Source organism: Nicotiana tomentosiformis, chromosome 5 (genome assembly GCF_000390325.3).
Source record: "Nicotiana tomentosiformis chromosome 5, ASM39032v3, whole genome shotgun sequence".
In the NCBI taxonomy this organism is placed as follows: domain Eukaryota; kingdom Viridiplantae; phylum Streptophyta; class Magnoliopsida; order Solanales; family Solanaceae; genus Nicotiana; species Nicotiana tomentosiformis.
Genome location: NC_090816.1, coordinates 111,948,498 through 111,971,956, shown reverse-complemented (window position 1 = coordinate 111,971,956; position 23,459 = coordinate 111,948,498). Strand labels below are relative to the sequence as shown.

The window sequence follows — 23,459 nt, the reverse complement described above, 5'->3', positions numbered from 1 at the left end:
TAATTGTGTTAGCTCTTGTAAATATTTACAGAATCTTGTGAACTTGCAAGCGAAGAACATGGAGCACAATTTCAAGAGAAAGAAAGTACAATGGATGGAACAAGCATAATCAATATCTCAGCTCCATTGTCTGTTAAAGAAATACAAGAAGACAGGGTGGCCAACACAAGTATTAAGTTCTTTTCTTCAGGTGAAATTCCATAAGTTAAGGATATTTTGAAAAATTGTGTCCTTAATATTAGATTCAAACTTCAAATTGTCAAGACATTTCAAAAATTATGTCCTGATTTTTAGTTTTTTCATTTGACAATTTGTCCTAGAATTGAGGTCTTGCAGCAAACTAATGTATATGTAGTGTCGCTAGCAGAGCAAAACAAAAATGCAGTCGTTTACCAATATACTAGAAAAAGGAAGAGAGATAGTATTGGTTTTGATGGTCCATCATTTACTATTCTTACTCCTACTCCTCCGACTACACAAACGAGCATTGTTGAGGGTTTGTCTATGGATGTTGAAGGAAATGTTGAAGAAGAGCTTGGTAGAGGGAAAAGGAATAAGAAGCTTAGTTGGCAATTGCAATATCCATTTGAACAGATTAACAAAAGAGAAACATCGATGGTGCACAATGAGAATACTACCAAGTATACGGGCTAGATAAAATTAAAAAATACTCGCACATGTATTTTTCATTATGCAAAAGATGATGAAAAGTTATTAAAGAAATTCATTGTGTGGTTGGGCAAGGAGAAAAAGAAAGGCCGCAAAAAGTGTCAGTCCCTAAATGTATTCATTATTTCTAAATTGCTTACATTTGTGTCTTGAACTTCTAATTTTAAATTCAGGACTAAGTGTCCTAAAATTTTGAGCTTCCAACTCTAAGTTCAGGACTAAGTGTCCTAAATTTTTGAGTTTCCAACTCTAAATTCAGGACTAAGAGTCCTAAAGTTTTGAGCTTATAACTCTAAGTTTAGGACTAAGTGTCCTAAACTTTTGAGTTTCCAACTCTAAGTTCAAGACTAAGTATCCTTGCTTTCTTATCTTGTAACTCTAAGTTCAGGACTAAGTGTCCTTAATTTTTGAGTTTTCAACTCTAAGTTCAGGACTAAGTGTCCTTGCTTTCTCAGCTTGTAACTCTAAGTTCAGGACTAAGTATCCTAAAGTTTTGAGCTTCCCACTCTAAGTTTAGGATTAAGTGTCCTAAACTTTTGAGTTTCCCACTCTAAGTTCAGGACTAAGTGTCCTTAATTTTTGAACATGTAACTCTAAGGTCAAGACTACCTGTCCTTAATTTTGAACTTCTAACTCTAAGTTTAAGACCTAGTATCCTTAATTTATGAGCTTGTAACTCAAAGTTCAGGAATAAGTGTCCTTCATTTTTGAATTTGTAACTCTAAGGTCAAGACTATCTGACGATAATATTTAAACTTATGCATTGCTAATTAGGAATTGGGGACTAACTTATAAGCTTTCTAACTTTGATATTATTTTATTTTTTTAGGGGACAAATTGATATTTATGCTGAGGATAATGGTGTGAGAAAGAATCCATATAAATTATACAATCAAAATATCAGTAGCAAAATATTTTGACTTGAGCTTTCAGATAGTAACTTTGTACTTGACGATAAGGTTTGATAATTTACAAGGCAATTCTTTTCTCTCTTCTTAATTTATTATTTTTTAATGATTTATGATTGATGGAGTTTTTTCGCTTTTTTATGAAGCATATTGACATTGCCTTTGAGGAAGAAGGAATGTTACTACCCTTGCGCCTGATGGTAGGCTATAATTCTGTGTTTTAGTCTCTTATTACACTTTATTTCACTGCACTTTACTTGTGTTGAGCTTTAATTGATAGTGGTTTTGCACATATTATGTGTTTTATGCCTTGTAGGAGTGATTTCGAGTTATGTAGATGTTGTGGAGCTAATTCGAGCTATTTGGAGCTTTGAAGTTTGAGTAGAAGCCCAAGTAATTAAGCCGGGATCACGTTCGGGGGTCGAAAATTAAGTCTGGATGTCAAAAATTTGAAAAACGCATTTCTGGCCACAATTTGCACTACTACCCCGATCCATGCCACACGAGGCGCGGGGCGCTAGTGCAAAAAGTCGCTAGAAATAATATTTGGAATCGTTCTGGAATTTTACACAACCGTGTCACATGGTGCGGCGCGACATGCGGCGCGGTAGCCCAAAAATATTAGAGTGACTCCCCATTTCTGCTAAAAAGGGTAGTTTCGTCCGGGGTTTGTTTTGGGGGCGACTTAAATACACCAAAACACCATTTTAGAAGGACTTTGACAGATTTTCGACCTATGGAGGCAAATAAGGCTAAGGAGGATCTGGAAGAACACAAGCACAAGGATTTCATCATTCCTTCCTCACTCAAGATCCGGGTTTGGATTGAATTTATGTTTTCCTATATTTTAGTTATATTGTTGAAGAACTTCTCCATGTCTATGGAATAGTTCCTTTTGGGTTTTGATAGATTTGGTGTATTAATGATTGCTTGTGGATTATAACTCTATTTTTATGTATTTGAATCATTTTGGAAGATTTAATTGTTGCATCTATATTCACTAGATCATGTAATCGAGAGAGGCATAACTTGTGATATCTTTGCATTATATTGTTGGTTGAGTTCATAGATTCTTCTAAGTAATCGAAAGAGGCTAGTTGAATCATTGATTAAACCTAGTTAGGAAAATATTCGAAAAGGTTTTCCTAAAGACCGACCCATTACGCATTTTTGCATATCTTCACAGTGCTTAAATTGGTTCATCTTGTGAGATTAAGACTTAATTGAGAGAGGCGTTTTTGCTAAATATTTGAACTAATAATTAAGTGAATTCGAGAGACTCACTTGAATATTAGAAGTAAATTATCTAGAGTTAAATCCTAGACAATTATCTTGCACCTATCCTATCAAAACCTCATTTTCTCCCACTGATATCTTCCTTTGCTTAGTCCTTGCTTCGATTGTCATTAGTCAATAGTTGAGATTCTTAGTTAATTTTAGTGTTAACCATACAAATCTAAATTATTGATCATCTTAGATAGCAATCTAGCTACAAACTATGATAATACTGTTTAACTTCAATCACCGTGGATACGATATTATATTATACTATCTTTGACTAGCGAGCACAATTTAAATGTGTTTTGCGCTCGTCAAATTTTGGCGTCGTTGTCGGGGATTGAAAATCAATAGTGTTTGAAATGGTTTGTAGTGATAATTCAGGAATTAGCTTTTAATTTTGTTTGTTTGTTTGTTTAACTTCTCTTCAAGATTTATTTTGTTGAATAAATCTTGAAGAACATATTCTTGTTATTGAACTCTAAATGATGTGAAGATGGAGAACAACCAGCCTAAGAAAACAGTTGAAGAGTTAGCAGCTGAATATTATCAGCGATGTGCTACGTGTTTTAAATGCGGTGAAAATTATCTATGGGTTGATTGTCAAGCAGGTAGATATTTTTTCTATGGTTCATATTTTGAACACTCTCACTTTGTCTCTAGTCCGTACAGGTATGAGGATTCATATTGGTACAATTCTGACTCTGGTTGGGATGAATACCCTTATTATGACTGGAATGAAAGCGAAGTGAGACACCCACCTCAAGAGGTGAATGGTAGTTTAGAACAGTTTATGTATAAGTTCATAAATAATGTGGAGAAATTTATGCAAGATGATGAAGCCACTAACAACCTAACAATGCAAGTGAATTAATTAGCAAATAGACTTAGCTCATTGAATTGTGATGGTGAATATATGGAAGAGATACCGTGTGAAAATGAGCCTACCCGAGATGATGAACATCTACAGAGAGAGTTTACCACCCTGCAAGAGGATTCTGTTTCAACTGAAATGATTAGAAATGAGTCTTTGGTTGATTATGAAGTAATACAAAAAGAGTTCAAACCCCCATCTACCTATCTACAATTGCAATTTTTAGTTGAAGAGAATGAAGAACAAATGGTCTTGGACTTACCAGAGGAGTACTCACGTGACCTCTCTTCTTCATTTTCTTATTCTAACCTTGATCATGTGGATTTTATTTTGGGGGATTTACAAGAATATACAGGGATTGATCATGTGAATGAATGCAGAAATAAGTTGAGGATGATCCTACAAGAATAATCCACCGCTCAAAATGAGGCCAAGAAAGAAAGAAAATAGCGGGTCTTGCAAATATCCTTAAAGGACTTTGTTCTGATGAGCTCCATAAAGTAACCTGAGGAGCGAAAGCGAAAAATGCATTCAGAATTAGAGGTGGAGTTCACAAGTTCTCGGAAATGGAAAAAGTCTAGGGGAGTTTTTTTTACCTCTTGCTTTTTATTTGTGTGTCATGGGGACATGGCATAATTTAAAATGTGGGGTGGGGATGTAAATATGTAAATAACTGTTTGTTTTCGTTTATTGTGTGTGTTTTTGTTTCTTTTGATTGAAACTTTTAAAGTTGAAAAAAAATTATATATAGTATTATTTTCTTTAGGTAGTATAATAACTTCCCCTTGGTTTTTCTTTGTGCCGCAGTTCTTTTCCAAAGGTTTTGTTTGAACCGGGTGTAGTTAGTTTTATTTTTTTAGGAGTGGAGATATTGTGCTATGATTTTAAATGAAAGCAATATCTCTTGACTTTATTATGCCTTGAGAATAGTAAGTGCTTTAGTTGTGACGCTTATGCTCAGTTTTTGACTCTTGTATAAGTACCTTAAATTGTATGATCTTAACTACGTTTAACTGTTTTGACTAGAGCGTCTTGATGAGTTCAATCCTGAGTGATTTATGTTCCATGTGTGTGTGAGGTTTTGGGTATTCTGTGCATTGAATTTGATGTCTAGAACTTGCCTTGTGTGTTTGCAAAGCGAAATAGTAGTCTTGTTCAGTCTAGGAAGTAATATATGCATTTCTTTGTTGAGCCAGATATATGCTTTTACCCACCAAATTAATGTGTATCTTAGTTAGCCCCGTTGAGCCTGTAATCCTATTTCTTTGGCAACAACACTGTCACGACCCAAAATCCATAAAGGTCGTGATGGCGCAAGACACCACTGTCAGGCAAGCCAACAATAAATACTTAATTAAATTCTCATTTTAATATTTTTAAAATCGTAAATTTACTTCAATTTATCTAGTAAAAGATGAATTTAAAGAATAAATACAATGTTTTCCAATTTCAATACTGAACATCCCATTATTGACCCAGAACCCGGTGTCACAAGTGCATAAGCATTTTCTAGAAATTTAAAATAAAATACAATAACTCTCCGGAATACAACTTGGACAGGAAAAGAAAATACAATACTCTGAAGGAGACTCTGCTGGTTGTGGGTCGTACATAAGACGCAGCTCACCTAAGTCCCCGCCATAATTGCGCCTTTGCGCCCACAAGGCCGCTAAACATATGCGTACCTGCAAAAAAATGTGCAGCAAGTGTAGTATGAGTACGTAAATCAACGCGTACCTAGTAAGTACCCCGCCTAACCCCGAAGAAGTAGTGACGAGGGGTCGACTTCGACACTTACTATGGGCTATAAGTAATTGGAATAATATCATTAAATTAGACATGGATTAATTAATACGGTTGTGAGTCCATTATTCTAAAGTAAGTAAACAGTTCTTTTATAATTAAGAACTCTCCAAATTGATTTTCCATTATTTAACTATTATATCTCCGGCCAATGAGGCCATATCAAATTATCAGTTTATCTCAGACCAGAGAGGCAATATTGTTATTTACAAATTTCAAGGCAAGCAATACAAGCATGCGCAAATCATGCTGAGGTGGTACGGCCCGATCCAACAAATATTTAAAATGTGCACTGCTAGAGGGTCGAATGGCGCGAACCATAGATGCATCTATTTACTACCGAGGCTCTCGGCTCGATCCACAAATAACAATTATTTTCAAGAAAACGCAAGTTTTTCATTTAGAGTCAAATATCACATACAAACCTTCAAGTAAGTGGATTTAACCTTTATACAATTATTTTATCAATTTCTATCATGACTAAGTGATTATATTAGCAAGTAAGGGCACAAATATTCCAAGTATAGCATGATACGGGTCCTAAACTATCCGGACAATAGCATAATAATAGCTACGTATGGACTCTCGTCACCTCGTACGTACGTAGCCCCCCACAATTAGGTACAAGCATTTATTTAATTCACCTATGAGGTTAATTCCCTCTTACAAGGTTAGAAGAAGACTTACCTCGCTCCGAAGTTCCATAACCGGCTTCCGAGCCCTTCAAACAACTTGAATCGATGCATAACCCTCCAAAACTAGCCAATGATTATGCAAACCCATTAATATATACTCAGATACTCAATATAATTCAATTTATAATAATTTCTAACCCCGATCGAAAAGTCGGTAAAAATCACCCTCGGGTCCACGTGCTCGTATTCCAAAAATTTTCGAAGATAATCATTACCCATATCCTTATGAACTAAAATATATGATTTATTCCCAATTCCATTCCCAAATTCGTGGTCAAAATCCAAAATACCAAATTCTAGGTTTTCTATCAAAACCCCCACAATTTATACTAATTTTCATGTTCAAATCCATATAAACTCATGTATTTAACTCAAAATTGTGAAGAAAGCACTTACCCCAATATGATTGATGAAGATGGCACTCCAACGTGCTCCAAAATCGGCTCCAATGGGCGAAAATAAAATGAGATAGAGCCAAACCCTCGCTTTAAAGGAGACACTGCCCAGCCCTGACTTCCGCACTTGCGGCCTCTTCGTCGCATCTGCGGTCTCGCAGGTGCAGCCATAACCTCGCACCTGCGCATTCCCTCTGCCTAACTCGACTTCGCACCTGCGCCTTTCCTTCTGCATCTGCGCCTTCGCAGGTGCGGACATACCCTCGCACCTGCGCTCCCGGATTCTTCTCTCACTCTCGCACCTACGACGCACTTCCGCATCTGCGACCTCGCAGGTGCGGGCAACCCTTCGCACCTGAGGTCACTTCCCAGATTCCCCCAAACCGCACCTGCAACCACTGGCTCTCACATGCGACCTCGCACCTACGGCCCTTATTGCGCAGGTGTGATCACACCAGATATCAGCTGCCTCATCTTTTCTTCCAAGTCCAAACTCGATTTGTTAACCATCCGAAATCCACCCGAGGCCCTCGGGACCTCAACCAATTAGTCGAGCCTTCAAATCATATCAAACAACGATGAATTCATAAATCGCACCCCATTCCAAGCTTAATGAACTTTAGAAATTTCAAACTTCTGCATTCGATGTCGAAGCCTAACAAATGACGTCCGATTGACCTCAAATTTTGCACACAAGTCACATTTGACATTACGGACCTACTCCAACTTCCGGAATTGGATTCCAACCCCAATATCAAAAATTCCACTTTCGGTCAAACTTCTCAAAAACTTTCAAATTTCTAGCTTTAGCCAAATAGCTCCAAAATGACCTACGGACCTCCGAATCCACTTTCGGATGCGCTCCCAATACCAGAATCACCATACGGAGCTATTCCCAGACTCGGAATCCCAAACGAACATGGATAACATTGAAATTAATTTCAACCCAAATTTATGAAATTCTTCCAAAATACCAACTTCCACAATAGGCGCCGAAACGCTCGTGGGTCATCCAAAACCCGATCCGGATATACGCCTAAGTCCGAATTCATCATACGAGCCTGTTGGAACCTTCAAATCTTGATTTCGAGATCGTTTACTCAAAAATCTAATCTTAGTCAATTCTTCCAACTTAAAGCTTTCAAAATGAGAATTTTCTTTTCAAATCAACTCTGAACTTCCAAAATTTCAATTCCGACCACGCGTACCAGTCATAATACCTGAAGTGAAGCTGCTCATGGCCTCAAACTGCCGAACGATGCACTAGAGCTCAAAACGACCGGTCGGGTCGTTACATTCTCTCTCACTTAAACATACGTTCGTCCTCGAATATGCTAAGAACTGCGTTGGAGTTGTCTGAAATCACGGTTTAACACCTCGTGCACCTACCCGTGCTATCACAATTCAGCTGAGCACATTAGCTCGAGGTAATATGAATATTTTCCCTTTTTCTTAGCCAAATAGGCCTTAAAGCCCAATTCCAACATCCGGAATCCCCTGTTAGGCCTGCTTCCCACATACGAACACCGTATCAATCACCACACGATGTACTAGAAATGACTGCATGCCTTTGCTGAATTCACACCATGCACCGCAACATTCATATGACCATAATAACATTCTCTGATCATAATAGCCAAAATTTCACTAATCTGATGCTCACAATACACCTCATGACATATATAAGTCTTTTTTCAACTCTGGCAATACCGCCACGACGGAAGAGATGTGTAGAAATTCTTAACCAACTGCCGAGTCAACAAACCATTGAACCTCTCCTCTTGATTAGAATCATCACCTAATTATGAACCAAATAATGGTATTTTCTCATTAATATACTTCATATAATCCGATCGCACTGATCCCAGATCCAAAATCTCGTCTCACCCAGTATAAGCTACTCAGGCAACAAGCCACCTCAGACGCTGCCAAAAGTTTCATATGATGCCACAATGTGCCAATAGGCTGCCAACTCGAATGTGATACATAGAGAAAACGAACTCTGGAAAAGACTACCTAACCCACGTAACTAACTAGACAACCGAAAAGGTGTTACGAACCTTCCTCAGAAAATGGAAAACAAAACACACGAAAATAGATATAGGGAAATCTACTCAACATCACACTGTTGTGACGTGCAACCCGATCCAAACAACATGCCTGTGGCGGCGTGCCACACGATCCACACATAAAATCTATACAAGGAGATACTTACCGAGCTAGAATGCTCATTATTACAAAATACCCGAATATCGGCCACGAGCACGCTAAGTGCATAATACCATCCCCCGGAGAGAGACAGTGCCACACGCTACAAAATTCAAGCACAACTAAGGTGCGATATATGATCTGAATCTCGAGAGCTATCCTTCTCACATAACATCATCGTTACGCGGAGCCTCAACATATATGAAATTAACAAGTCGTTTCACAACTCACACAGCACAATATAGTATTACATGAAATAGTCGACGACGAAACGACATCCAACGTCTGAATACTCCTCCACAAGGAGCGCTAATCTGAAATGAACACACCCGGCCCGATATAGAGCCCACATTCATATCTAGATCCATTCACGGACCTCAAGCCGATTATGACCGTACCGCACTAGATAATAACCTTTCAAGGATACAGGGTAAACCTTTTCTCCAACGATACACAAGAATAGCCATCATAACCGGAACAAACTTCCACACTCCACAACCAAATGAACCGAGAGCCCTCCAGGCATAAATTCTCGAATTAGCGATATCGCCACAATCTTCATACTTGGTTTCAATATTCACTCAATCACGTGACTATATGTCACACTTATACCATCTTCCCGTGGGATACGCTCCCACGACCTTCCACACTAGGTAACAAGTCTGCACATCCATACCACCGACGACACTAAAGCTGTAAAGCAAATCAAGGATCCACAAATCAATACGCAAGGCCTCTTACACATGACACCGACCTTAGGTGACGACAAAAACAATACCATCTTACTTTAAACATCTAAATACTTTTTCCTGCTCATCCGAGCTCATAACATCCTTGTCAACACCGAACTGCAATCTCGAATCCTCAACTTTCGAATCCCATGCTACTTGATGCACTAAATCATGCCAATGCGCAAGAGTACAAGAATTTCATCATAACTCATGAACCACTAATAGGGTAAACACTTCATCATATAGAAACCTTCTACTTAACCCATTTCAAGAGAACCATTGCAACATGTGACTGAATTCTCATATCTGTAGAAAATACCAACCTCAAGTAGTGGTCTAAACCACCATAACTCTTCTAGGATCCATCTACACATAACATGCCATAATACTTGAATTCCTCCAAATAAAATCAATTATGGTGGGTGTCAAGCCTCGCACGTACCTCCACAAATCACATGCATAACTCAATACGCTAAAGGAACTGATCATTGCCACCATCATGCCAATTCAACCATTGTTAGTCGACCCGTCATTTCCCAATTTATTCTTAACTTGCCTTAGAAATAATAATAGCTCTAATCATTGCATCACGAATCTAATTCCGCACTCATCCCGAGTGACCTTATTTCACGAGACCACACTGTCTCAAATCCCACTAGCCATCTCATACCCTCCTTGTGGGCATGTTCACATCTTCAACTGGTACACCTATTCTGGAAAAATCCCTCTATGAATACAAAGTTATTTTCTTCCATTCCTCCAATGCTACACCGCAACCCGAAGATAGTGTAGAACACTCCAAGCCCCTTTCATAATCCGCTGCAAAAGCTCGATATTCAACCATACTATGGACTCGAAATCCTTAGGCACCACACCTTAACTTTTGAATCCACTAGGACCGTTATTGAGAGTCACCCACTCTGACTTGGTCCCGAATATAATCAACTCCAAGGCTCTGCTAGCACATGAGCACCCTCTCAAAGAAGCACCTAGCCGAATCATCTTCCTTGTAACTCGCCTCTACACGAATCATAAATACTGAGTCATCCTCAAGCCTGAGCATGAACCGATAAGGCCAACTATAGCACACATTCATTCCTCAAATCGCTTGCTCTAATTACCACTGATGTTCCCTTTTTCTTAGTCGTAATAACCCATCAATATGCCGATAACCAGAAATTTTACAAATAGACGACCATGCAATCCAACTGTAGCCGGTGGGACTCTCCCACTTTGCTTGAAGCTACTATTGCATAAACCTGGAACCCACCAAGATTCTTCCTTCGTCGACATGATCCAGCACAATCAACCCGCCAAATTCCTCAAAATCATTCTATTAACCTTTAATAAACACTCCGAACCACTAGCCACATTTACATATTCAATTTCTTACCCGGTAGCGAGTAGAATTCTATGCAGAAGCTTTGTCAACACCCTGCGGCCGCTAACCTGCTCACAAGAGATAACCCACCTGTGGAAATTACATGCCGACATATTCCCACAATGCTGCACCGAGTACAATTACCACGAAGCCAACATACCATCCAGAGCCTGTGCTTATCCACCAGCTGTACAAGCCCGTTCACTCCCCATTGGCATCAACTAAACGTGTGACAATACATTCCAACCCAAAGTCATGTTGTATCCTTTTTCATATTAATCTATCCCCTCCTGTCACACCCAATCTTCCTCAATACAGCAGTCGATACTCCAAATTAGGTCCATAGACCCAGTCACTGTCCACCCGAAATCCCAAATCACTCAAAACCTTTCTCAAGGCGTGTAGTCATCCTATCACAGAGCCCACATGCTACTCTGCCACTCTCTCACTTTGGTCAAATCCTCTCCTTTAAGCAACTACTCGACTTCTGTTTCTCACACTTGGCCTTCTAGAATTTTAACCACTGTAAGACACCTCCCACATGTCCTTCCTTGTCCTTCGTTGCCCAGTTGTTGCCTTAAATCAAAATCTACCTCTGTAGCACTTGAACCGATAGATTGCTACCAAATTTTAACCCTTCCGAAAATCATCTTTCTCGAGCCATCAATATCGGGAATGCTGATTCGATCCTGAACCACTGCACACTGCGACCTCTGACAGCCATTTTCTCGGCACCATTTATAATACCCTACCCCAAGAGGAATTGAAGGAAACCATAATAACGGCAAACTTAACACATCAAAACCAATCGAGGATGATGATGCCACATCACAGGCAAAGTTTCCACCACGCTCGAAAATATCGAGTTCCGCTACTCCATCAACCCAAGTCTGAACATTCTTAGGCCGATTGCCTTTCCTTCGCCGGAAATAAAATACTGGATCTCTGAATCATGCACTGAGTAAACCTCCTTCCAAGCCATTCATTGCTTCGATGCATAGACAAACATCCTTCCATTACACAAACACGGTGCGATGGCAATGCACGAATCGTCGTACCAAATTGCGCATATCCCCAAAACCATAAGAAATAATGCTACTGATCTGAGATGACAGAACACCCTTCCACAAGGCGACGACGTTAGCCCCAATCGAATATGCAGGGAGAAACATCTTGCTCTACATCATTAGTGCCATTAAAATTCATCGATTCCAATTTATAATAAGCGCTTTGCATCGCGTACGACTGAATAGGAAGGAAATAAAGGCATAAGCATCAAAGGAATCAAATCGCACGATGAGGAATCAAGAAGGGAAGTGCTCCTAACAGACATGTAACCACTCGAAGATAAGTATAGACGTCTTCGTACCAATCCACAAGACTCTACTAGACTCGCTTATGACTCATGAGACCTAAGTGAACCTAGTGCTCTGATACCATGTTGTCACGACCCAAAATCCATAAAGGTTGTGATGGCGCCGGACACCACTATCAGGCAAGCCAACAATAAATACTTACTTAAATTCTCATTTTAATATTTTTGAAATCGTAAATTTACTTCAATTTATCTAGTAAAAGATGAATTTACAGAATAAATACAATGTTTTCCAATTTCAATATTGAACATCCCATAATTATCCCAGAACCCGGTGTCACAAGTGCATGAGCCTTTTCTAGAAATTTAAAATAAAATACAATAACTGTCCGGAATACAACATGGACAGGAAAAGAAAATACAATACTCTGAAGGAGACTCTGCTGGTTACAGGTCGTACATAAGATGCAGCTCACCTAAGTCCCTGCCATAATCGCGCCTCTGCGCTCACAAGGCCACTAAACATATGCGTGCCTGCAAAAAAATGTGCAGCAAGTGTAGTATGAGTACGTAAATCAACGCGTACCCAGTAAGTACCCCGCCTAACCCCGAAGAAGTAGTGACGAGGGGTCGACTTCGACACTTACTATGGGCTATAAGTAATTGGAATAATATCATTAAATTAGACATGGATTAATTAATACGGTTGTGAGTCCATTATTCTAAAGTAAGTAAACAGTTCTTTTATAATTAAGAACTCTCTAAATTGATTTCCCATTATTTAACTATTATATCTCCGGCCAATGAGGCCATATCAAATTATCAGTTTATCTCAGACCAGAGAGGCAATATTGTTATTTACAAATTTCAAGGCAAGCAATACAAGCATGCGCAAATCATGCTGAGGTGGTACGGCCCAATCCAACAAATATTTAAAATGTGCACTGCTAGAGGGTCGAATGGCGCGAACCATAGATGCATCTATTTACTACCGAGGCTCTCGGCTCGATCCACAAATAACAATTATTTTCAAGAAAACACAAGTTTTTCATTTAGAGTCAAATATCACATACAAACCTTCAAGTAAGTGGATTTAACCTTTATACAATTCTTTTATCAATTTCTATCATGACTAAGTGATTATATTAGCAAGTAAGGACACAAATATTCTAAGTATAGCATGATACGGGTCCTAAACTATCCGGACAATAGCATAATAGTAGCTACGTACGGACTCTCGTCACCTCGTACGTACGTAGCCCCCCACAATTAGGTACAAGCATTTATTTAATTCACCTATGGGGTTAATTCCCTCTTACAAGGTTAGAAAGGAAACTTACCTCGCTCTGAAGTTCCATAACCGGCTTCCGAGCCCTTCAAACAACTTGAATCGATGCACAACGCTCCGAAACTAGCCAATGATTATGCAAACCCATTAATATATACTCAAATACTCAATATAATCCAATTTATAATAACTTCTAACCTCGATCGAAAAGTTGGTAAAAATCACCCTCGGGCCCACGTGCCCGGATTCCGAATATTTTTGAAGATAATCATTACCCATAACCTTATGAACTAAAATATATGATTTATTCCCAATTCCATGCCCAAATTCGTGGTCAAAATCAAAAATACCAAATTCTAGGTTTTCTACCAAAACCCCCACAATTTATACAAATTTTCATGTTCAAATCCATATAAACTCATGTACTTAACTCAAAATTATGAAGAAAGCACTTACCCCATTATGATTGATGAAGATGGCACTCCAACGTGCTCCAAAATCGGCTCCCATGGGCGAAAATAAAATGAGATAGAGCCAAACCCTCGCTTTAAAGCAGACACTGCCCAGCCCTGACTTCCGCACTTTCGTCCTCTTCGTCGCGTCTGCGGTCTCGCAGGTGCAGCCATAACCTCGCACCTGCGCATTCCCTCTGCCTAACTTGACTTCGCACATGCGTCTTTCCTTCTGCATTTGCGCCTTTGCAGGTGCGGACATACCCTCGCACCTGTGCTCCCGGATTCTTTTCTCACTCTCGCACCTGCGACGCACCTCCGCATCTGCGACCTCGTAGGTGCGGGCAACCCTTCGCACCTGCGGTCACTTTCCAACTTCAGCCAAACTGCACCTGCGACCACTGGCTCTCACCTGCGACCTCGCACCTGCGGCCCTTATTGCGCAGGTGCGATCACACCAGATATCATCTGCCTCATCTTTTCTTCCAAGTCCAAACTTGATCCGTTAACCATCCGGAATCCACCCGAGGCCCTTGGGACCTCAACCAATTATACCAACACTTCCCAAAACATATTACAAACTTAGTCGTGCCTTCAAATCACATCAAACAACGTCGAATTCATGAATCGCACCCCATTCCAAGCTTAGTGAACTTTAGAAATTTCAAACTTCTCCATTCGATTCTGAAACCTATAAAATCACATCCGATTGACCTCAAATGTTGCACACAAGTCACATTTGACATTACATACCTACTCCAACTTCCAGAATTGGATTCCGACTCTGATATCAAAAAGTCCACTTACGGTCAAACTTCTCAAAAACCCTTCAAATTTCTAGCTTTAGCCAAATGACTCCAAAATGACCTACGGACCTCTGAATCCACTTTCGGACGCACTGCTCCCAATACCAGAATCACCATACGGAGCTATTCCTAGACTTAGAATCCCAAACGGTCATGGATAACATTGATATGCACTTTAACCCAAATTTATAAAATTCTTCCAAAATGCCAACTTCCATAATAGGCGCCGAAATGCTCCCGGGTCATCCAAAACTCGATCCGGACATACGCCCAAGTCTAAATTCATCATACGAACCTGTTGGAATCTTTAAATCCTGATTCCGAGATCATTTACTCAAAAATCCAATCTTAGTCAATTCTTCCAACTTAAAGCTTCCGAAATGAGAATTTTCTTTTCAAATCAACTCTGAACTTCCAAAATTTCAATTCCGACCATGCGTACCAGTCATAATACCTGAAGTGAAGCTGCTCATGACCTTAAACTGCCGAACGACGCGCTAGATCTCAAAACGACCGGTCGGGTCGTTACACATACTACAAGCTTGACCCATTTGTTTGAATTGTCTATCTGTTTGAACCTTTTACCTCTCGTGAGCACTTGATTTTCTTATGAGCTTGTAAAATATAAGTGAGGTATGGTCGGGTTTTGAGTGGAACTATAGAAAAAAGGAGAAATGTGCGCGGTTTAAAAATTTGTCATAGCCACATGCAGAGAATTAAAAAAAAGAGTTTGATTGTAAAAAAAAATAGAAAAGAAAAAAAAATTGATTTGTTTCTAGTGGTAGTTCTCACCTTGTATGTGCTTAAAGATATGGGGAGATTAAAGCTATAAGAATGAAGGTTGGGGTTTGGATCAACACAAGTGTGAGGTTTAAATTACTAATGTACATGTATTAAAGTGCTCAGGGAGGTGTAGTCACTATATCCAAATATATCTTAACGTCCTGTTGCCTGCATTACAACCAATTAAAGTCCTATTTGATCATTGACTGAATGAGCTAAATTAGTAGAGTAGTATATTACGGGCAAGCTTATGGTACATCTTTTGTGGCACATGAATGTTGTTCCTGAGAGTGAGTGAATTCTTCCTTTCTTGAGTTCCTAACTGTTCTTAAACTTTATTGTATGTGGAACTACTCTCTATTGTCATGTGAGGGCACTTGATTCATGAAAGAAAGGTAATGTCATTGACCTCTGTGTTAGAGTACGTGAGCAGGTTGGGAAAAATGCGTGGTATTGTTGAGTCAACTCTTGAGACGAGGATGTTACGGTATTGTGCTTAATCTGTTTGATTATTCTTGGAGTGATGACTTAGGAGAGTTGTTTAAAAAGGTCGTGTCTATGTGAAATGTAGTTTGATTGCTCGAAGACAAGCAATGGTTTAAGTGTGGAGTGTATGCCCATCCATTCCGTTGCACAAGTATAGATATAGTTTTTGATAACTATATGCTTCTTGGTGTGGTGATAATCAATTATATCTCACACCATATGTGTGGGGTGACAATCGAAGATGTGTAATTTCTTGGCCAGAGGTTGATAAAATCTATTTTCCACATCGACTACCTTCAAAATATAATGATGATGTAATGTATTTCCTTTTGAGGGTAATGGACTTGAATGAGAAAAGGATTGATGTGTATGATTCCACATATAGTGAACCATATGATGATGGATTGAAACACATTGAAATGTAGCATGATCCCCCACCTGCTAAAGTTCTTACAGTTTGAGAAAAATCATAAGACTTTTGAAAATGCATTCAATAAATTTGATATTCAGTGGAAAAGATCACTGAAACAAACTACATTGTAAGTGTTGTCATTTTCTAGGTAATTTATATGTACTTTAGATAAATTTATTATAGATATTGTTTAATTGATTCCCTATCTTTAAAAAAAATTAGGACTGATTGTGGTGTATTCCTAATCAAGTATGTTGAGTTGTTGATGATGGGAAAAGATGTGGAGACTTCCAAGCTGAGGACATATCAAACTTCAGAAAAGAACTTGCAGCAAACCTTTGGGCACATGGAGAGTGGAAAAGAAATTCTGGTTTTGAAATACCACCAGAAAAAGTCAGTGACGACTATGATAGTAAAAATGAAACTTCTTGCCCGAAGGAGCTAAAGTGTAGTAGTATAGAAAGTCAACTGTAGTTGAATTGCTAGTAGTATATTTCTAAAATGTCCTGTAAATTGTTCATAAAACACTCTATTTTTTTTTGCATAGCAAAAATTTTGGTCGCAACTTTGACGAATAACAGTTTCAGCAATAATATGAAGGCTACACCTTTAGCCAAATCCGTTGCTTTTAATGAATATTGCTGGTTTTCATATTTGTTTGAGCAATATTAAAGCAGGTGTAATCGAAGATAGGATACTTGAAAGAAATAGATAGTAGTTAATCATCTGGTACATTGTACAAGTTCAGTATCTTGTATCTCGCTGGGGTACGGATCTGGACACCCTTGGATGTTATTCTTATGACTTGGTTGGAAAGCCACTAATGTGTATGATAGTCTTCGAGCACCATTGGGTAATCTATTCTTTGGAGGGGAAGCTGTGAGCTCGGATGATCATCAAGGGTCGGTCCATGGTGCATATGAATCTGGAATTATGGCTACTGGAAATTGCCGCCAACATCTCATCAAAAGACATAGAAGTATAGAAATGGTTCAGGCTAATTCCTATAGGGAGAAAATCCTTGAAGTCGCAGTTCCTCTGATGGTAGACTATAATCCCGTGTTTTAGTCGCTTATTACACTCTAATTCACTGCACTTTACTTGTGTTGGGATTTATTTGGTAGTGTTTTGGCACTTTTGTGTGTTTTATGCCTTGTAGGAGTGATTTCGAGTTATGTAGATGTTGTGGAGCTAATTTGAGCTATTTGGAGCTTTGAAGTCTGAGTAGAAGCCCAAGCAATTAAGTCGGGATCACGTTCGGGGGTCGAAAACCAAGTCTGGATGTCAAAAATTTGAAAAACTCATTTCTGGCCACAATTTGCACTACCGCCCCGCGGCATGCCCTGCGGGGCGCGGGGTACTAGTGCAAAAAGTCGCCAGAAATCATATTTTGAATCGTTCTGGAATTTTCCACTATTGTGCCGCATGAGACAGCACGGCATGCGGTGCGGTAGCCCATAAATATTAGAGTGACTTCCCAATTCCATTAAAAATGGTAGTTTCATCCGGAGTTTATTTTGGGGACGACTTAAGTACACCAAAACACCATTTTAGATGAACTTTTGACAGATTTTCGACCTAAGGAGGACAAGGAGGCTAAGGAGGAGTTGGAAGAACACAAGCACAAGGATTTCATCATTCCTTCCTCACTCAAGATCCGGGTTTGGATTGAATTTATGTTTTCCTATATTTTAGTTATATTTGTGAAGAACTTCCCCATGTCTACGGAGTAGTTCCTTTTGGGTTTTGATGGATTTGGTGTATTGATGATTGTTTGTGGATTATAACTCTATTTTTATGTATTTGAATCGTTTTGGAAGATTTAACTGTTGCATCTATATTCACTAGTTCATGTAATCGAGAGAGGCATAACTTGTGATGTCTTTGCATTACATTGTTTGTTGAGTTCATAGATTCTTATAAGTAATCAAAAGAGGCCAGTTGAATCATTGATTAAACCTAGTTAGGAAAATAATTGAAAGAGATTTTTCTAAAGACCGATCCACTACACATTCTTATATATCTTCAGAGAGCTTAAATTGGTTCATATTGTGAGGTTGAGACTTAATCGAGAGAGGAGATTCTACTAAACAATTGTACTAATAATTAAGTGAATTCGAGAGACTCACTTGAACATTAGAAGTGAATTATCTAGAGTTAAATCTGAGACAATTATCTTGCACCTATCCTATCAAAATCCCAATTTCTCCCATTGATATCTTCCTTTGCTTAGGCCTTGTTTCGATTGTCATTAGTTAATTAGCTCTAGATTCTTAATTAGTTTTATTATTAATCATATAAATCTCAATTGTTGATTCACCTGGATAGCAATCAAGCTAGAAACTGCGAGAATACTATTTAAATCCAATCCCTGTGGACACAATATTATACTATACTATCTTTGACTAGCGAGCACAATTTAAGTGTGTATTTTGCGCTCATCAAATTTTGGCACCGTTGTCGGGGATTGGAAATCAATAGTGTTTGAAATAGTTTATAGTGCTAATTCAGAAATTAGCTTCTAATTTTATCTTTTACTTTAGTTTTGTTTGGTGAACTTCTCTTCAAGATTTATTTTGTTGAAGAAATCTTGAAGAGCATATTCTTGATATTGAACTCTAAAAGATGTGAAGATATAGTACAACCAACCTGAGAAAATCATATATGGCTTTGTTGTCAAGTAGGTAGGTATTCTTCCTATGGTTCATCTTTTGAACACTCTCACTTTGTCTCTAGTCCGTACAGGTATGAGGATTTATATGGGCACAATTTTGACTCTGGCTGGGATGAATACCTTTATTATGACTGGAATGCAAGTGAAATGAGACAATCACCTCAAGCGGAGAATGTTAGTTTAGAAGAGCTTATGTATAAGTTCATTAATAAGGTGGAAGAGAGATTTACACACGATGATGAAGCCACTAACAACCTAACAATGCAAGTGAATCAACTAATAAGTACACTTTCAGAAAGGTCATTGCATTGTGATAGTGAATATATGGAGGAGATTCCTTGTGAGAATGAGCCTACCCGAGATGATGAACATCTACAAAGAGAATTTTCCATTCTGCAAGAGGACTCTTTTTCAACTCAGATGATTGAAGATGAGGCTTTGGTTGATTGCACTTCAATAAAAGAAGATTTCAAATCCCCATCCACCTATCCACATTTAAAAAATTTAGTAAAAGAGAAAGAGGAACAAATGGTCTTGGACATACCAGAGGAATACTCACATGACCTTTCTTCTTCATTTTCTTATTCTAACCTTGATCATGTGGATTTTATTTTTGGGGATTTGCATGAATATGCAGGGATTGATCTTGTGAATAAATGCAGAAATAAGTTGAGGATAATCCTACAAGAACAATCCACTGCTCAAAATTAGGCCAAGAAAGAAAGAACAGAGCAGGTCTTACAAATATCTTTAAAGGACTTTGGCCTGATGAGCTCCATAAACAATCCCGAGGAGCGAAAACGAAAAATGAATTCAGAATTAGGGGTGGAGTTCACAAGTTCTCAAAAATGAAAAAAGTCCAGGGGAGTTTTCCTTACCTGTTGCTTTTTATTTGTGTGTCATGAGGACATGCCACAATTTAAAGTGTAGGGTGGGGATGTAAATATGTAAATAACTTTTTGTTTTCGTTTCTTGTGTTTGTTTTCGTTTCTTTTGATTGAAAATTTTAAAGTCTAAGAAAAAAATATTATTTTCTTTAGGTAGTATAATAATTCCCATTTGGTTTTTCTTTGTGTCGCGGTTGTTTTCCAAGGGTTTTGTTTGAATCGGGTGTAGTTAGTTTTTTTTTTAGGAGTAGCAGATCTTGTGTTGTGATTTTAAATGAAAGCAATATCTCTTGACTGTATTATGCCTTGAGAATAGTAAGTGCTTTAGTTGTGACTCTTAGGCTCAGTTTTTGACTCTTGTATAAGTACCTTAAATTGTATGATCTTAACTTTGCTTAACTGTTTTGACTAGAGTGTCTCGATGAGTCCGATCCTGAGTGAGTTATATGCATTGTTGTGCAAATATTCATTGATAGTGGTAACTTTTGATGTATGTGTGCTTAAAGAAGTGGGGAGTTAAGGAGTTATGGTTTGACAAAAGTGTGGGATTTTGAATGGTCAATTGTATGTATTAAAGTGCTTAGGGAGGTGTAGTCAATATATCCAAATGTATCCTACCCGTCCCGCAACCTACATTACAACCAAATAAAGTCCTACTTGATCTTTGACTGAATGAGCTCAATTAGTAGAGTAATACATTACGGGCAAGCTTATGGTACGTCTTTTGTAGCACATGAGTATTACTTCTGAGAGTGGGTGAATTATTTCTATCTTGAGTTCCTAATTGTTCTTAAACCTTATTATTTTTGGAACTACTCTCTATTATTATATGAGGGCACTTGACTCACGAAGGAAGGGTAAAGTCATTGACCTCTGTGTTAGAGTAAGTGAGCGGGTTGTGAAAAATGCGTGATGCTTTTGAGTCAAATCTTGAGGCGAGAATATTACGGTATTGTGCTTAATCTATTTCGATTATTCTTGGTGTGATGAGTTAGGAGAGTTGCTTAAAAAGGTCGTGTCTATGTGAAGTGTAGTTTAGTTGCTCTAGGACGAGTGATGTTTTAAGTGTGGGGTGTTGATGGTAGACTATAATCTCGTATTTTAGTCGCTTATTACACTCTAATTCCACTACACTTTACTTGTGTTGAGCTTTAATTGGTAGTGTTTTTGTACATATTCTGTGTTTTATACCTTGTAGGAGTGATTCCGAGTTATGTAGATGTTGTGGAGCCAATTTGAGCTATTTGGAGCTTTGAAATATGAGTAGAAGCCCAAGCAATTAAGTCGGGAACACGTTCGGGGGTCGAAAACCAAGTTTGGATGTCAAAAATTTGAAACACTCATTTTTTACTACAATTTGCACTACCACCCCGCGGCATGCCTCGCAGGGCTCTAGTGCAAAAAGTGGCCAGAAATAATAATTTTGAATCGTTCTGGAATTTTCCACAATCGCGCGGCATGGGGCGGCGCGATATGGGGCGCGGTAGCTCAAAAATGTTAGAGTGACTCCCCAATTCCTCTAAAAAGGGTAGTTTCATCTGGATTTGTTTTAGGGGCGACTTAAATACACCAAAACACCATTTTAGATGAACTTTTGACAGAGTTTCGACCTAAGGAGGACAAGGAGGCTAAGGAGGAGTTGGAAAAACACAAGCACAAGGATTTTATCATTCCTTCCTCACTCAAGATCCGGGTTTAGATTGAATTTATGTTTTCCTATATTTTAGTTATATTTGTAAAGAACTTCTCCATATCTATGGAGTAGTTCCTTTTGGGCTTTGATGGATTTGGTGTATTGATGATTGTTTGTGGATTATAATTCTATTTTTATGTATTTAAATCGTTTTGGAAGATTTAATTGTTGCAGCTATATTCACTAGTTCATGTAATCGAGAGAGGCATAACTTGTGATATCCTTGCATGATATTGTTGGTTGAATTCATAGATTCTTATAAGCAATCGAAAGAGGCTAGTTGAATCATTGATTAAAACTAGTTAGGAAAATAATCGAAGAGGTTTTTCTAAAGACCGATCTACTACGCATTCTTGCATATCTTCACAGAACTTAAATTGGTTCATATTGTGAGGTTGAGACTTAATCGAGAGAAGTATTTCTACTAAACAATTGTACTGATAATTAAGTGAATTCGAGAGACTCACTTGAACATTAAAAGCGAATTATCTAGAGTTAAATCCCAGACAATTATCTTGCACCTATCCTATCAAACCCCCATTTTCTCCCATTGATATCTTCCTTTGCTTAGGCCTTGATTCGATTGTCATTAGTCAATTAGCTCTAGATTCCTAATTAATTTTATTATTAATCATATAAATCTCAACTGTTGATTCAGCTGGATAGCAATCAAGCTAGAAACTATGAGAATACTATTTAAATCCATTCCCCGTGGATACGATATTATACTATAATATTTTCAGATGTCAAGAATGTGATATGCTTGCTTGCTTTGAAATAAAATATCATCCAAGTTTGAATTTGCAAGTTTCATTTCTCTGGACCTTTGCTTAAGTAGTTTGTTTCAGTGTCGTACTATTATATAAACGAATTATTATCTGAACAGAATTTGCAAGTTATCCTTTCAAGTCACTTAGGTATTGCGTTCCAGCTTGTACTTTTACATTATCCGTTGATTAATTTACGTATAAATAAAGTTATGTCTCCCATTCACATGAAATGCCAATTGTATCAAAGCTTTCAAATTGACCATGTTGAGAGTTTTATTAGTACTTCTATCGGAACAATAAGTTTCTGATGTTTTCATTATCCCTGAACAGTAAAGTTTGGACTGCAATGGATTCGACGGGTGTAAGTATTACGTCATGACATAAAATACTATAATATACTCCAAATTACACAAGAAAATTATAACATACTCATATAGTTAAACATGCTAATAATCATGAGTCCTCTAAGTTTCCTTAATTTCTGAGCTTGTAACTCTAAGTTCAGGACTAAGTATTTTTAATTTCTGAGGTTGTAACTCTAAGTTCAGGACTAAGTGTCCTTAATTTTTGAACTTCCAACTCTAAGTTCAGGACTAAGTGTTCTTAATTTATGAGCTTGTAACTCTAAGTTCAGGACTAAATGTCCTTAATTTCTGAGCTTGTAACTCTAAGTCAAGGACTAAGCGTTAACTTTTATTTCTAAGTTTAGGACTAAGTGTCCTTAACTTATAAGCAGCTAATATTTTGATTTGAGATTTTCAGAAGTTAAGGACATTTTAGAAATTTATGTCCTTAATATTAGATTCATACTTCAAACTTTCAGGACGTTTCAAAAAATTATGTCCTGGAGTTTACTTGTACCAATCTCATTTTCAAAATAAGATGTACCAAGCTGCAACCGTCAAGTTTTACAAAGAAAAGGACTTTCTTGTTTACTTACGGCAAGAGTAT

At 38.1% G+C, this 23,459-nt stretch overlaps 1 protein-coding gene and 1 long non-coding RNA gene across 2 annotated transcripts in view; both read left to right on the top strand.

The window, feature by feature from the left end:
• The window catches only part of LOC104091667 (glucan endo-1,3-beta-glucosidase 8-like), a 152,093-nt gene that overhangs the window by 22,270 nt on the left and 106,364 nt on the right, over nucleotides 1–23,459 (top strand). The gene's annotated exons all lie outside the window — the stretch shown is intronic.
• On the top strand, nucleotides 17,233–22,555 carry LOC117281831 (uncharacterized). Its single transcript, XR_004512461.1, has 2 exons — nucleotides 17,233–17,528; nucleotides 22,482–22,555. It is a non-coding gene; the product is annotated as an uncharacterized lncRNA (long non-coding RNA).